At 35.4% G+C, this 17,092-nt stretch overlaps 1 non-coding gene across 1 annotated transcript; it reads left to right on the forward strand.

The window, feature by feature from the left end:
- The first annotated feature begins 16,563 nt into the window (after window positions 1-16,563).
- Window positions 16,564-16,670, forward strand: LOC129671048 (U6 spliceosomal RNA). The gene has a single exon (XR_008719299.1). It is a non-coding gene; the product is annotated as a U6 spliceosomal RNA (small nuclear RNA).
- The last annotated feature ends 422 nt before the right edge of the window (window positions 16,671-17,092 follow it).

Raw genomic sequence — 17,092 nt, forward strand, 5'->3', positions numbered from 1 at the left:
CACTATTGTGAAGGGTATTGTTTCCCTAATTTCTTTCTCGGCCCTTTTGTCTTTGGTATACAGGAGGGCTTCTGATTTTTTTTTTAAGTTGGTTTTGTATCCTGCCACTTTGTTGAAGGTGTTTATCAGCTGGAGGAGTTCTCTGGTTGAATTTTTGGGGTCGCTCATATATACTATCATATCATCTGCGAATAGTGACACTTTGACCTCTTCCTTTCTGATTTGTATCCCCTTGATCTCCTTTATTTGTCTTATTGCTCTGGCTAGGACTTCATATACTATGTTGAAGAGGTATGGAGAGAGTGGGCAGTCTTGACTTGTCCCTGATTTCAGTGGGATTGATTTAAGTTTCTCTCCATTGAGTTTTATGTTGGCTATAGGCTTGCTGTATATTGCGTTTACTATGTTTAGATATGTGCCTTTTATCCATGATCTCTCCAAGACTTTAAACATGAATGGTTGTTGGACTTTGTCAAATGCTTTTTCAGCATCTAAGGAGATGATCATGTGCTTTTTCTCCATCAGTTTGTTTATGTGGTGGATTACATTGATGGATTTCCATATGTTGAACCACCTTTGCATGCGTGGGATGAAGCCTATTTGGTCATGGTGGATGATATCTTTGATGTGTTCTTGGATTCGATTTGCAAGTATTTTATTGAGTATTTTTGCGTCAATGTTTATAAGAGAGATAGGCCTGAATTTCTCATTTTTTTTGTTGGGGTTTGTGTAGTTTTGTTATCAGTGTGAGTGTCACTTCATAGAATGAGTCTGGTAATGTACCTTCTGTTTCTATTTTGTGGAATATTTTGAGGAGAATTGGTGTTAACACTTCTTTGAAGGTCTGCTAGAATTCTGCTCTGAAATCATCTGGCCCAGCGCTTTTTTTGGAGGGGAGACTGTTAATGACTGCTTCAATTTCCTTGGGCGATATATGGCTATTCAGTCTTTCTACCTGATCTTGACTTAATGTTGTAAGATGGAATTTATCAAGAAAATTTTCCATTTCATTTAGGTTTTCAAATTTTGTGGCATATAGGTTTTTTGTATTATGACTTAATGATTGTTTGAATTTCCTCAGTGTCTGTGGTTATGTCACCCTTTTCATTTCTGATTTTGCTGATTTGGATAGATTCTCTCTGCTTTTTAGTTAGTTTGGCTAAGGGTTTGTCTATCTTGTTGATTTTCTCAAAGAACCAGCTTTTTGTTTCGTTGATTCTTTGGATAGTTTTATTTGTTTCTAATTGATTGATTTCAGCCCTGATTTTGATTATTTCCAGCTGTCTGCTCCTCTTCAGTGTATCTGCTTTTTTTTTTTTTTTTTTTCCTAGGTTTTTCAGTTGTGCCATTAAGGTGCTTGTATTTGATGTTACAAATTTCTTCTTGAAGGCACTTAGTGCTATAAATTTTCCTCTGAGCACTGCTTTTAATGTGTCCCATAAATTTGGGTATGTTGTGTCATTATTTTCATTGAATTCTAGGAAGTTTTTAATTTCTTTTTTTATTTCTTCCTTAACCCAGCTGTCATTGAGTAACAAGTTGTTCAGTTTCCATGTTCGTGTCAGCTTTTTGTTATTTCTTTTGTTGATGTCCAGCTTTAGTCCATGGTGGTCAGATAGAATACAAGCGATTATTTCAATATTTTTTTATCTGTTGAGGTTTGCTTTATGACCAACTACATGGTCTATTTTGGAGGAAGTTCCATGCTGTGCTGAAAAGAATGTGAACTCTTTTGAGTTTGGATGAAAAGATCTGTAGATGTCTATTAGGTCCATTTGATTTAAGGATTCTATATGTGCTTTTATTTCCCTATTTGTTTTCTGTCTACTTGTATCTGTCCCTTGGTGAGAGCCTAGTGTTGAAGTCTCCCACTATTAAGGTATTAGGATCAATGTGTGATTTAAGCTTTAATATTGTTTCATTTATGAATGTAGGTGCTTTTAGTAAAAAAAAAAAATCATATTCCTAACTTTCCCCAAGTATAGAATGGTCATTGTTACATGTATTTCAGAAATTGTATAAATATCATCAAGATTGTGAAAACATATGCTATAACATATCTTAAAAAGTTATTAGTATACATTAATTTTGCATAATATTTTGTTTCATCATGACAAGTTTATACATGTTTATAATATATTTTGATCACATCCGTTCTTCCATTATTTTCTATCGCCCTTTTTTTCACTTCTGTTGAGCTTCTTTTCTTCCCAACTAGTTCTGTCACAATTTTCATATATTTTGAGGGACTTTTCTTTTCTTGAAAAGCACAAGCAATTAGTAACTTCAGTTTTGCACAAACTGAAAAGTATAGGATTATTCTCTTTAGAAAGTTTAAGTAAATAAATTACTCACCTTTTGAAGATAGTGATGTGTGTTTAGAAGACAGTTCTTTGCTCATGTTGTAGTAGTAGTAGGTTTACTCCTATGGTCCATGAACTCTTCAGCCAAAGGGCAGTTATTTTATAGCACCAACCATGACATTATTCTTGTGAAGCAGGCTGTAAACCCAATAAGGTAGCAGTTGGTTATCCACAGAACATTCATATTACTATTACAACCCTGAGAGTATATCAGTTGTCTTTAGTTGTTTCACCTGTGGCTACATCTTAACTTCAATTCTAGCAGGCTATAGTCTCATAACCTCAAGCAGTTTCACAGGTTTTTCTCTTTTCTTGCTAATTTCCTACATAATAAAGTATGCTTAAGCATTGTTTTGAATGAATGAACTATAGCTAAATGTAATATCTACAATAATTATATACTTAAACCTCACATATTACAAACTAATTGTATATTTGAAGATCTATCGTATTTTAGTATTATTAAAAATATTAAAATATTTACCAACTCCAAAGTAATTTTTCTTCCTTGAAGCAATTTTTAACTGTCATAAATGAACTTTTATTATTAAGAAAGGGAAAAACAATACAAAACAATGAAGCAAAATCATTTTCATACTGATGTCAACTTTGTTAGCAACAATTTGCAATAAATATATCCACTCAGTCTCTCTGTGTATGAACATAATTGCAAAAAAATAGTTTGTTACTAAGATACTACATTCCAGAATATGTGGTCTATTTCTGTTCATTAAGTACATGACTAGCTATATAAGGCTTCACATTCACAAATACCAGATACAGACACAATTTGAATCAAAATCATGTTGATACTCAGGTAAATTTCAAAGGGGATTAACAAAATTCCTGGGGAAGATGTTATCATATCCTTTTTGGGGGGAGTCACTTACACTATGAATCATGTAAAATTTAAAAAGACAGTGTCAAATACAAGAACAAGTAAATATACAATGATCCAAAGCATAACATAATCACATGTGCTGAGACTAGATTTTGGGAGGCTTCTGGATTGGGTGCCTCATACAAGGAGTGGTCATACAAGGAGTGGTCATAGAAGATAAGATAGATCACTTTACTCAGACCATGATACCACATACCTCCCAAGTCTTTTAGTTCCAAAGTTAAACTACAATAATAACACAGCCAACTATGAATGCCACTGTATTTAGAAAAGCAGGATAAAATCACAAAGCTGTTTGTGATGGTCTGCTATTTTAAATAGAAAAACAATGCCCTTGGAAACTTGTTAACATGGCATATTTGTATTCAGTGTTGAAAGAATAATGTTCTCCATTATTTCTTTTCTCTTCAATGTTCTTTTCTCTTCTTTACTCATTCAGTGACACTTTGGTGTTTTTCCCCTGTGTTGCCTCACATAGTACCTGTCATAAATTTTTATTGTAGCATGCATCATATTGTAGTATTTATTAGTTTCTGTGTCTCCTTTCCTCAAACTTGTGTTCTTAACCTTATTTTGAGCTATAGAAACATTACAAATTTGATTAAAGCTCTGGATTTAAGCCACTGGAAATTTTAGCATATAGCAGTAATTTACAAGCATATATTCTAGACACATATTGCTTGAATTTGAATTTCACCTCTTGCAGGCTTTTTTACATTAAATATGTTACTTGACCTCTGTCCCTCAGTTACTTTACCTGTAATGTGAAAATAAAATGAATAGTTCACATATGTTAGACTTATGTTTACTTTGTTTCACACATATAGGAAGTGATACATATATATGGATTTGAATAGGGGCAAATACTAATGAATGGCTTTTGAGGGTAACATTTTCCTGGATTATAAAATTTTATTCAGATAGTAGGGGAGGAGCACCTCTCCTTTCTGTAGACTAGGGGAGGGACATAGTGGGGGAAGAGGGAGGGAGGTTCAGACTGTGGGAAGATGAGGGAGGAGGCTACAGCAGGGATATACAGTCAAAATTTTTGATAAATAATGATAATACATAAAAAATTTAAAAATGTATTCATAAGACACAGGTGACATTGGTATTCTACTTCTAATATCTGTAATTTTTGTTGTAAAATTATCCACAATTTAAAAGAGGGAAATTCAGGGTTAGATTTTTGAGGACTTTTTCTTTAGACAAAAACTTTAAAAAATTCTGCAATATTTGAAATAAGAAGAAAATGAAAACCTTCAAGTCATCTGAAGGTTATGACCTCCAGGACTTTACTTTTCTTCTGCTCTAGAAATTTTAAGTAGCTACTTCTAGCCTCATTAGACAGGAAAAAAAATGGTTTCATTTTTGCAAGATAGTGTAAATATTCTTGAAACTTAGCATCTCTCCTTAGTTCTAAAAGTATTCAACAAGAAAAAATGTGGAAAGCAATATTTTGTTGTAGTTATCAACCAATTTTGGCACAAAACACTTATGTCTAACTAAGATAGCGTTCCAAATGTTTGTTTATTATTTTCTAATGAAATATTTCTCATATTTGTAGGTGAAATGGAAAATGATTACATGATATATTTCTGTACCCATTTCCTTGCATTTCTTGTTGTCTTAATGGAAAAAAAAACTGTGAAAGTTACTTTGAAGCCTATACCATATTTTTTAAATTAAATTCCATAATCAGAATCATAATGACTATAAAACTTAGCTATAAGTGCCAGCATGACTATCCAACAGTGTTATAAGGAGTACAGAGCACTAGAAATAATGGTGCTCCTAGCATCTAAAGTCTCTACCTACATTCCATTGTGTTCTTGTTACCGTGGTTACATTTGCAAAATACATATTAGAATAGCACTTCCTTGATTAGAAAACATCATTTGTTCCTCGCTTTGTTATTCTCCAGATTTACTGTGCTTCAGGATTACTTTAAGAAGTTTTATAATAAACACATGAACTTGAACAACCACTGTGATTCTAGAGGTTTGAAGTAAATTTCAGTCTATAATCTAGAAATAACTGAATCACCCACAAATTCCAACTCATATTCTTTCTACCCCCTCTTTCTCAATTTTCTCTAAGTATGGGAAGAAGGGTGAGATATGAGTGTCTCATTTAGGGCTGACAACTCAACTATCTCTTATTCTCTATAGTTTGATGAGTTGTGAGTCATTGTGTTTATCCTTCTTCTACTATGAGAAAAAGCTTCTATGGTGAAGCTTGAGAGATTCACTAATCTATAAGTACAGCAATAAATCGTTAGGATAATTTTATTTCTATTTAGCAGAATATAAGTTCTCCCTTAGGCCTATGTCATGTCTAGATAAAGGTTCTTGGCATAGAAATGTTGCCATGTATGAATTGCATCTTGTGGAATACTCCAAAATCCAAATCGAATGTGACTGTTTCATCCCATGGTGTTCATGCCTACTATTGCATTAGTGGATGAATCTTTGTAGACTATTTGGGTTCATCAGACTAGCAAAAACAGGTATTCATTCTAGAGATCTTATAAAGTAACAAATAAATCAGCAATTCATGATTATGTTGTGTTGTGATCTATGTGACTTCAAGTACGAAACATTTAATGACAAATTATCACTTTTCTAAGATATCACATATTGTCTTCTCAATTTTATTCAAAATAATAATTAATGTATAGAAACTTTAGTGCTCACTATGATAAAGAGAATTACCTTAAGATACTGTTGTGGATATAATCATGTTTTTCTTTTATTCCCAGATGTGGGATATGACACTGATTCAGATGGTCCACAGCAGCAGACTATTTGCTTCTTGCCAGCTCTGAGAAGAGCTTTTTGCCAGCTGCAGATAGTTTAAATATGAAGACTCTGAAGGCAGAAGAAGTAGAGCCCAGAAAGTGTAGAGGTCAGAGAAAGAACAATGCTGCTCCTGCTTCCCCCTTGCTGTTTTTGGTTGCTGTTGTGAGAAAAGAAGATGGCGATCTCCTGAAAAGAGGATTAGACTGGGTCCAAGACCCTGATGACCCTGACCAGCAGGAAGCAACTAAGAAACATCTGTTCACCTTCTCCCACTAATTCTTTTTCTTTCCTACCAGCTGTTGGGGTGTTGGAAGGGATTGGGGTAGAGTAGGGAGAAAAAGATAAGAAACATAAATAAAATCATAAAAAGTACTCCAAAAGGATACCTATTAGGCATCTTATTAAAGAGAATATTAGAAGTATATTACCTGGTAAATTTCTGCTTCAGGAGTGAAAAATATTCAGGGATCTGAGATTGAATTGGAAATAAGGAAATAGTTTTTTATCTTATGGATTTTAATAAGAATTTGATATGCACGGTATTTTTTCTGAAAAGTATTTTTTAACCTACACTAGATGTGGTAGAAATAAACAAATCTGAACAATTTAAATGTAAATAAAAGTAACCACCTCCCTCTGGAGGGAGGGCAGGTGTACCAGGCCACAGAAGAAGACAATGCAGCTAGGCCACAGAAGAAGACAATGTACCAGGCCACAGAAGACAATGAGAGGCTAGGATCAGAGGGAAGGGGAGGTGGATCACCTCTTTCTGTGGACTGAGGGAGGGACATGGGAGGAGAAGAAGGAGGGAGGGTGGGATTGGGAAGAGCTGAAGGAGAGGGCTACAGCTAAGATACAAAGTGAATAAATTGTGATGATAAAAATAAATTTAAAAAATATGCTCATGTCTAAGAAAAAAAAAAAAGTAGCCACTACAGGTTTCATGAGATACTAAACTGTCTCTCCTTATCTGTTAAGTTGCTGTGGTACCATAGGGTAAGACATTAATTTGACCAACAATTTTCAATGAAATGTACAAGAAAGAGGTTCAATGTTACCTCCCCCCCCCAAAAAAAAAAAAAAAAGATGTAAAGTGAGATATCATTGGCTTAGTGTTGTGCCCGATTCACGAGATCTCCAAAAGACCAACAGGAGTTGAGTCTGTCCCAAAACAAAAGGGGATCATTATTTACAGTTGGAGCTAGACTCCCTTAGACACCAAGGCATTGGCATAGAGCCCTGAGCTCCAGATTGTGGGTGATTTGTAAGTTCCAGCCCCTTGTAGCGCACCCAAACCATGGGATTCTAGCCGGGCAAGCTTCTTTTGGTTAATACAGAAAAAGGTGATGCTATTTTTCATAAAATGTTTGCTATGGGAAAGTGCCAGGACCATGAATGGATCTGGTTGCTTTGTTCTTTTTTGCCAGGGTGTGAGGGAAAACGGTCGACCTTGGGCTTTGGTCCTTTTCTGTGATGGCCTTGGGTTTCAGTCCTGTCCTTGACTGCTAGATTGCTGCAAGGGGAGAGGGGGCAATTTTCTCCAGAAGCAAGACAATCCAGGCTGGTTTCCTGGCCAACAGTACCTCTAATGAGCACCAAAGTGAGTTCTTCTCCACAGCTGGCTAGATCTGCCTAAAAGCAGCAAGGTCAACTGGTCTGATATGTTTTAAACTTTTTGGTTCAGTACCCCCAAAAAGTAGTTTTCAATTCTTCTGTTCTCTCATTAGAATTAAAGAAACAAAATTATAGTGATTTAATACTTAGTGTGAAAACAAGAAAATAAACTTATGGAAAGTGAATTTATAAAATGTGATCACATAAGTGTATCATATTTGAAGTGTATCATGGTTAATACATTGGTAATATTTAGTATCTTTCTGTTTTCTCTTTGATTCTTTAAAGATACAATTATAAGTTTAATAATATTTTATTCTTTAAAAATGTTATGCAATTGATTTGGTTTATAATTGACTCCTTCCCACATCATAACAAGCAATTGAATAAAAAATTCTATGAAAGTTAATTCACACTTGAGGAATATACTATTATTATATGAATGTAGGAGTCAGGGGGGATGGAGAACATAGCCTGTTGAATCAACTAAGTAGAGGTACATGGATTTACGGAAACTGAACTGACAAGCACGGGACCTTCATGTGTCTGCAGCAGGTCCTCTGCATTCACATTGTGGCTGCTAGCTTGGTGTTCTTTTTTTTTTAATTTTAATTTTATTTTTTTCTTATCAGTTACATTTTATTAACTCTGTATCCCAGCCATGTCTCGATCCCTCATTCCCTCCCAGTCCCTCCCTCCCTCCCTCATCTCCACCGTGCCCCTTGCCAAGTCCACTAATAGGGGGGACCTCCTCCCCATTCATCTGATCCTGTTTTATCAGATATCTTCAGGACTGGCTGCAAAGCTCTCCTCTGTGGCCTAACAGGACTGCTCCTCCCTTGGGGGATGGGGAGGCCAAAGAGCCAGTCATTGAGTTCCTGTTAGAAAAAGTCCTTATTCCCCTCACTATGGGAAACCAATTGGTTACTGAGCTACCACAGGCTACATCTGAGCAGAGGTTCTAGGTTACATTCATACATGGTCCTTGGTTGCATGTCAGTCTCAGAAAAGACCCTGTGCCCAGATATATTTGGTCCTTGTGGAGCTCCTATCATTTCCTTATCAGACTAACTCCCCTTCTTTCTTATGATTCCCAGTACTCTGCCAAAGGTTTGGTCATGAGTCTTTGCTTTGAAAGCACTGCTAGTTAGAGTCTTTCAAATGCACTCAGTAGACTCCTGTCATATGTTCAATGCGCATCCCATCTGTCTTTCTAAATGAGGATTGATAATCTTACCCCATGTCCGCTCTCTTGATTATCTTTTTTAGGTGTATAGATTTCATTATGTTCATCATATCTTATAGGTCTATATAAGTGAGTATATACCATGTTTGTCTTTCTCCTTCTGGGATATTTCACTCAGGATGATCTTTTCTAGATCCCACCATTTGCCTGCAAATTTCATGATTTCCTCCTTTTTGATTGCTGAGTAGTATTCCATTGTGTAAAAATACCACAATTTCTGTACCCATTCCTCTGTTGATGGACATCTGGGTTGTTTCCAGGTTCTGGCGATTACAAATAAAGCTGCTATAAACATGGTTGAGCAAATATCTCTTTTGTGTACTTGAGCAAACTTTGGGTATATACCTAGCAGTGGTATAGCTGGGTCTTGAGGAAGCACTATTCCTAATTGTCTTAGAAAGCGCCAGATAGATTTCCAGAGTGGTTGAACCAGTTTACATTCCCACCAGCAGTGGAGGAGGGTTCCCCTTTTTCCACAACCTCTCCAGCATGTGTTGTCCCTTGAGTTTTTCATCTTGGCCATTCTGATGGGTGTAAGGTGATATCTCAGGGTTGTTTTGATTTGCATTTCCCTGATGGCTAATGAGGATGAGCATTTCTTTAAGTGTTTCTCTGCCATTCAATATTCCTCTGTCGAGAATTCTCTGTTAAGCTCTGTTCCCCATTTTTTAATTGGATTACTTGGTTTGCTGCTTTTCAGCTTCTTTAGTTCTTTGTATATACTCGATATTAGTCCTCTGTCAGATAAAGGGTTAGTGAAGATTCTTTCCCAATCTGTAGGCAGGCGTTTTGTTTTGATGACAGTGTCCTTTGCTTTACAGAAGCTTTTCAGTTTCATGAGGTCCCATTTATTGATTGTTGCTCTTAGAGCCTGTACTGTTGGTGTTCTGTTCAGGAAGTTGTCTCCTGTGCCAATGAGTTCTAGGCTGTTCCCCACTTTTTCTTCTAACAGGTTTAGAGTATCTGGTTTTATGTTGAGGTCTTTGATCCACTTGGACTTTAGTTTTGTGCAGGGTGATAAATATAGATCTATTTTCATTTTTCTGCATGTGGACATCCAGTTGGACCAGCACCATTTGTTGAAGATGCTGTCTTTTTTCCATTGAATGGTTTTGGCTTCTTTGTCAAAAATCGAGTATTCATAGGTGTGTGGGTTTATTTCTGGGTCTTCTATGCAGTTCCATTGATCCTCCTTTCTGTTTTTATGCCAATACCATGCAGTTTTTATTACTATTGCTCTGTTAGTTTGGTGTTCTTATGAGACTCCTAACAGTTGGAGTGGTCTCTTTTGTTTGCTTTTGGGACTCTTTTTCTCCTATTGAGTTGCCTTGTTCAGCTTCAATGTGAGGCCTTTCACTTTGTCTTACTATATCTTGTTTTATTTTGTTTGGCTGTTGTTTCTTGGAGACTTGTTGGTATAATGTTCTTGTATAATGTATACAATTTACCTTTTTCATTCAAGCACTGATTTCTCTACTCCACCATCTCCTTTCAAACAGGACATTACATTGTGACGCTTATTCTAAGCATCACCTATCTCAAATTGATGTAAACCTGCCACCATTTGTTCTCTGTGCAGTCAATAAAACAACCAGCCAATGCTGAGCAATGAAGAGAATAGGGTGGGTCATCCTGGTCCAGAGGGGAGGAGAGAGAAGCAAGTGAGAGGGGGTCTGAGAGCTGGGAGGAGAGGACCTGGAAACAGCAGGATATATCAACCAACTTGACCTAACATATGACTAAAAAGCAAGTATAATGTGGGAAATCTGAATGGCAAGAAGCTATGTGGGTTTAGAGGTTTAGGATGGAGTAATTATTTCCCAATATTGTGCTCTAGCTTAACTAAATACATCCTAGTCTCTGTGTAGTGATTTGGGTATGCAGCTGGTTTAGTAATGACCTCTGTTAAACTAAAAGATAGATCAATATTAAATATTAATAATCAACAACAAATGGTGATCCAATGTGGGCAAAATTTACAGTAATCTAGCAAGAACTTACTTAGAAAGTAAAACTATAGAGCAGTTATTTAGTTTTGTTCCTTAAAAACAAAGCAAAAGCAGTTCCTAAACAATGAGCTCACAGATTCCTGATTAAAAAAACCACCTGCAGAGTAGCAAGACCTCCAGCAAGCTTCAGAAAAAGAAAAAAAATGATACATAGAAACCCCAGAGAGGTAATTTCTTTAGAAAGAGAAAAAAAAGTAACTCTTTAACAAAGAAATGTCTCAAAGTAGACTATACTAGCCAAGGCAGAAAGCAATATCCCTTTGAGAAGGGATATTGCCAGTCTGAGGAGCAAACATTTGTGGACCTTAACTTCCCAGAGTGAGGAAGGGGTCAAGATCCAGTGAGGGAGGCAGAAAAAATACCTCTCCCTGGAAGCAGGAGCCAGAGACAGACTGAGAAGTCTCAAGCATCTGAACTGGTAAGGTCTGAAAGGGAGGCTGGGTCTAAGAAAGTAAAGTCCTTAGAGGGTTTAAGATTAAAAAAAAAAAAAGATAATTTTCTATGTTGGAAATGGAGGAAGACACAGTGACACAGTGCTTCTTGATACAATTTGAGTTTGTTTCTCTTAGCATCCAAAAAAAAATTTTTTTTTTTTTAGTGTCAGTTTCAGTTTTATATGTTCTTTCTGCAAGAGATCAGGATAAGACAGACTTGGAGAAAGAAGAGATTGAGAAAATAAATGCTAAATTAAAGGCCATAGAACAGAGGTTGGGGGAATCTTTGAATCAAACTAGAGAACCTTCAGAGCAATTCCATCTGGTACTTAAAATAACACGAAAGAAAAGGCATTATTCAAGATGAGAAAAGTACACAGAGGCTTGAAGTTATTGCAAAATGGCAGCCCAATGAGATGCTGGAAAGAAAGTCTTCAGCTATATGCTAACTTGATAAAACTGGATATTATGTATGTATTGCTAAGGTTCAATTACTAGATGAAGGTCTATATGCTAAAGTAAAAATGCAGATCCTGTTTAGTGTTATCTTGGAACAAGGTCATACAGTGCCTGGTATGCTCCTTTGTACAGAGTTTGAAGAACTGAAATATATGAATCACATCATAGATTCATATTCAGAATTCCAGTGGGCTTTTGCCTTAAATTCTGGAGAGTATGATCCTAAGGTTACACATTTTTTGGAGATGATGAATATTTTGGAGATGCCCTTGCAAATTGGGGCTGATGGTGCTTCAGCACGTATATCCATTGGAATTGAATAATATTTTAGACATGAAACCTGTTACAGATATAACTTATAATCTTACAGGTCAAACAATTATGAAAATATCTAACAGAAAAAATTTAAAAGATGGTCATAAAACAGAAGGGAACTATATCTCCTCAAAATAGATTAAAAATGACTTATCAATTTTAAAGTGTTTAAATGAGATAAGTAGCACACATGCTAAGAAACAATGGAATTTAGAAAGGACTGCTGAATTAGAGCATCATGAAAAGGTCCTAATTCCAAAATGGAAAAGAGGAAATATGTTACACTGTGAAAGAACTTTTGCATATGTTCATACAGGAGAAGAGAAATTATGGGTTCCATCGAAAGGAATAAAAATCAGAAATGGCAGAGGAAGACCACGTGAAGATCTTGGCCACACACATGAAGATGGACGTCAAGAAGACTAAAAAGAACAGGTAGCATAAAATTGCTGATCCCTTCTCATGGAAAGAACTCTGAAACTGCAAGAGACTGTATATATATATATATATATATATATATATATATATATATATATATATACACATTATATATATATATATATATATATATATATATATATATATATACATACATACATACATATATATGTCTCCAGCTGGAACTTCAACAATACATGGCCAATAAATCCTTGTCTACAATATCCTCAAAATTTATTATGCCATCCTTTAAATTGGTATAGATAAAATTGGTTCACTGTTTAGTTTCATCTTGCACATCTCATACATTTATAATTTTAGGACTGTATAATGCTTGTGAGAAATTATATGTTCACAGAACAAAAGCCCCTGACACCAGAGATGTTGCATCAAACCTGACAGGATTCATCCTTCCAGTGTGCTGAGACCTTGACACATCTGTTTCAACATCTTGCATGTTCTAACATTCTGCTTATTCCTGCCTCAACTGCTTCAATTGCTGTTTCTCACCAAAGCCTGCTCCCAAGAGAGCTTTGAAGAGAGCTACTAATCTCAATTGGTCCAGCAATATAGACTGTTCAAAACAGGATCTCTATTAAACCTGAACTTTCTCAACTTTCAAAGACTGGACCACAAATATTAATGCTTGCTTAATTAACCATTTTTCCTTATTTTCTTTGGGCTGCCAGCAGGATTTCTGAGTGTCCAAAAAACCAGATAGGAAAAATTACATGAGAACAATGTCCAATTTCTTTTAAAGGGGGTTGGGAAGGTTTTTAGTTGTTTTCTGGGGGCTATTAATGTTTATTGTCATTGGGAGATGGTTATAAGTTGTTAACAAAGTTAAGATATTAGGTAGTGAAAGTTAATTGTTAATTAACTCATAGTCATATTAGACACTAGTATAATTTATCACAGGAGTATACATCCTAAGTTTAACAGATAGATATGGTTATATAAAGATAGGTAAGTCTTTAAAAACCTCAGAGACCTACAGAATATGGCATTTAAAATGTCTTTATTATTTAAAGATTCTTTGACAATGAGACAGGTCATCCTGGTAGCACCCAGCCTACTTCAAAGAAGATGATGAGCATCAAAGAACTTCCATATGGAAATGGCTTCAAATGTGGCAAACAAGCTACCCAGGCAAAAAGAAAATGTCCTCTTTCATGACAGACAAAATTCGTCTAAAATGGGCAACCTTAAATGCAGGAAAGTTTGACTGCCGAACTTGGCCAAGACAAGGTAAACAAGTCCTAAATAGTTCCTGATTCACATATATGTTTGTCAAATATACTGAGCCAGAAGGCTGAAGATTATGCTCCACTGTTATAGAGACTTTGGGGTGATTGTTCAGGCAGCAAATTCTATCTATCTATCTATCTATCTATCTATCTATCTATCTATCTATCTATCTATCTATTGAAAGCTGCTGACGTGCACTTTCTACTTACTCCAGTAACTAATATTATTCCTTGTCAAATCTCTGGTAGGGTTGAAGACCAAGTAATTATAGTTCCACAATTAAGTTTATGTTGTTCAGAATTTAAGAAAATGTTTTCATGTAGGTATTACCAATAAGGAAAAAAAGTTAATTTAGATATAGAATGCTAAAATTGTCAAGATAGGATAATCACACACTTTCTCCAAAGTTGCCAAATGCACATGGACTGGACATTGCACATATAAATCTTACCTAATAGTTCTCATAACTGTTTTTTAATTATTGTATTGAAAGAAAAGGAGCCTTTTATTGGACTTAAAGGGGGAAAAGTTGGTATAATCTTCTTGTGGAATGTATACAATTTACCCTTGTTCATTCAAATGCTGATTTCTCTAACTCACTATCTGGTTTCTATCCATACATTGCATTGTGATGCATCCTGGTCCAGAGGGGAGGAGAGGAGGTCTGAGAAAGAGAGCTGGGATGAGAGGACCTGGAAATAGCAGCAGAGATGAACCAACCAGACCTAAAATAGGATTAAAAAGCAAGTATAATGGGTGAAATCTGAATGAGAAAAAGCTATATGCGCTTGGAAGTTTAGGATGGAGTAACTATTGCCCATCATTGTGCTCTAGGTTAACTAAATACATCCTAGTCTTTGTGTGGTGATTTGGGTATACAGCTGGCTCAGGAATAACCTATGTTTAACTAAAGATAAATCAATAATAAATATTGATAATCTACAACAGAGACTTATTCTTTTCTCAAAGGGAAATGGAGTGGGAGTGTATCTGGGGAGAGGGGATGTGGGGTAAGAGCTTGTAGGAGTGGAAGGATCGAAAACAATGTTCAGAATGTATTGTGGGTCAGAAGAATGTATTTTCAAGTTTAAAAAGAAGGGAGTTAGAAAAAACAAAATTGAATGCTGTATTATGTCTTCCATGATTCAGTCATGAGTATCTGCTATTTTATCCCTTCACAGTGTTAAATTGGCCCACCTGCTTTTTCTTCATACAGAATATCATCTGATAGTATGGTTGTCTGGCTTTTTATGAACAAACATATAATCCCATTTTTTTTCTTGCTTTAGAACATAAGACAGTGTAGTGGCTAATAGTTTTCAACCAGACATTAGGCTAGTGCAGTATTTCTCAGAAAGATGACTTTGCCCCTTGTGATGACTGTTCTTGGTTGTCCAAATGGTTACATCTGGAATTAACTAAAAGCCAAGCATCTGAGTATACTTGTGAGGGGATTTTCTTAATTAAATAAATTGAAGTGAGAAACCCACTTTTAATTTGCATCTTCTGTAGTAGGAATTCATCTTTAATCTGGGCAGATTATTCTGTCAGCTGTCTAAATAAAGGACATGAAAGAATGAAGCTTTCTCTCTTTTCCTGCTTTCCTTCATTCTTGCTGACAAGTCCATTCCTTCACTGGCATTAATACCTAATTCTTTGGGACTCTGGCAAAGACTAGCTGAGACACCTACCCTTGCTTGTGGACTGAACAGGTGTGTGTGTTTGTGTGTGTGTGTACTAGATTCATATAAATGTAAGAAGGTCATTCTACATATTCAATTAGAATAGTATGAGAATAGTATGAGAACTCCAAGATTGATTATTAACTTTTATTCTCTATTGACTATCTGAACCAAAGAAAATGATTCTGTATTCTTGATGTTTTGGTTGTAAGTCTAGACTTTAACAGCTTAACCATCTCTCCAGCCCTGGAACTATATTCTAAGATATATTCTCGAAGTAGATAACAGCTATCTTTATGTGATAAACTTTTATGTTTTTAAAGCTGTATCTGTCATAAGAGTTTTCTCTCTTAAATTATGGTTGGAAACATAGAGTAGTACCTGCTATGCAGAATCATTCCAGGAAAGCCCACTAAAAGAACTAATAATGAGCAAACAATTTGGGCCCGTTCTGTTGTGATTTCTAGACAATGACAGAATTAAAGTTGTCTTTATTGACATTCTAAATCAGTGTAGGGAGTGAGTCAAAGTACTTCTTACCATTAATATACACAAACCCGCATTATAATTTTAAATATTACCCCATTTAAGCAAACTAATGAAAAGTGGGTTTTTCCATTTATTACAGTTGCATACAAGGAAGAAAATGAGTATTCTGATGACATTTGCATTTTGTTTGATCAGTAATGAGAATGGAAACAATTTTTGGTTGAAGTAATCAAATTTGAGCCATTAATACTAAGGTTCATATTTTTTTTTAAAAAAAGGTATTTCTAAATGTATTTCTCAACTGATGGAAAATTTCAGTAAAAAATTGTTTCATTGCAAAAAGTAAATTTAATTTATACATTTAACATAATATTTTAATTTTATGGAAAAATGATAAATACCACATGGTTTTAATAAAACTCGATAAATAATTGTGAACAAAGAAAGCAAGAAAAATAATGCAGTTAGTGAAACCTTACATGGAATGTGTTCCTGATTGTTAAATTAGTTTGTTGTTATATGTCTACATTAGATAAATTATTAATTGGATTAATAAGCTTTTGACTGCTTACTTCAGCAGCACATACCCTAAAATTGGAATGATACAGAGAAGATTAGCATGGCCCCTACACAAGGATGACATGCAAATTCATGAAGCGACAAATAAATATATATATCTCAATTTGGTGCTTTCTCAGAAAAATGAGAAATGCTTTACCTCAATATCCAGCTATACCCCTCCTGGGCATAAATACGAAAGATGTTCAACCATAAAAACATCTACTCAAATATGTTCATAGCAGCTTTATTCATAATAGCCAGAATCTGGAAACAACCCTGATGTGCCTCAAGTGAAGAAAGGATGAAGAAACTGGAACATTTACACAATGGAATACTACTCAACTATTAAAAACAAGGAAATCATGAAATTTGCAGGCAAATTGATGGAACTAGAAAGGATCATGCTGTGTGAGGTCACCCAGACCCAGAAAGACACAAATGGTATGTACACACTTATGATTGGGTTTTAGCCACATAGTACAAGAAAAGCATGGGTCTGAGGCACATACCCAAAGAAGATAAGTAACAAGGA

This window comes from Psammomys obesus, unplaced genomic scaffold, assembly GCF_907164565.1.
Source record: "Psammomys obesus unplaced genomic scaffold, mPsaObe1.curated_primary_1811, whole genome shotgun sequence".
NCBI lineage: Eukaryota > Metazoa > Chordata > Mammalia > Rodentia > Muridae > Psammomys > Psammomys obesus.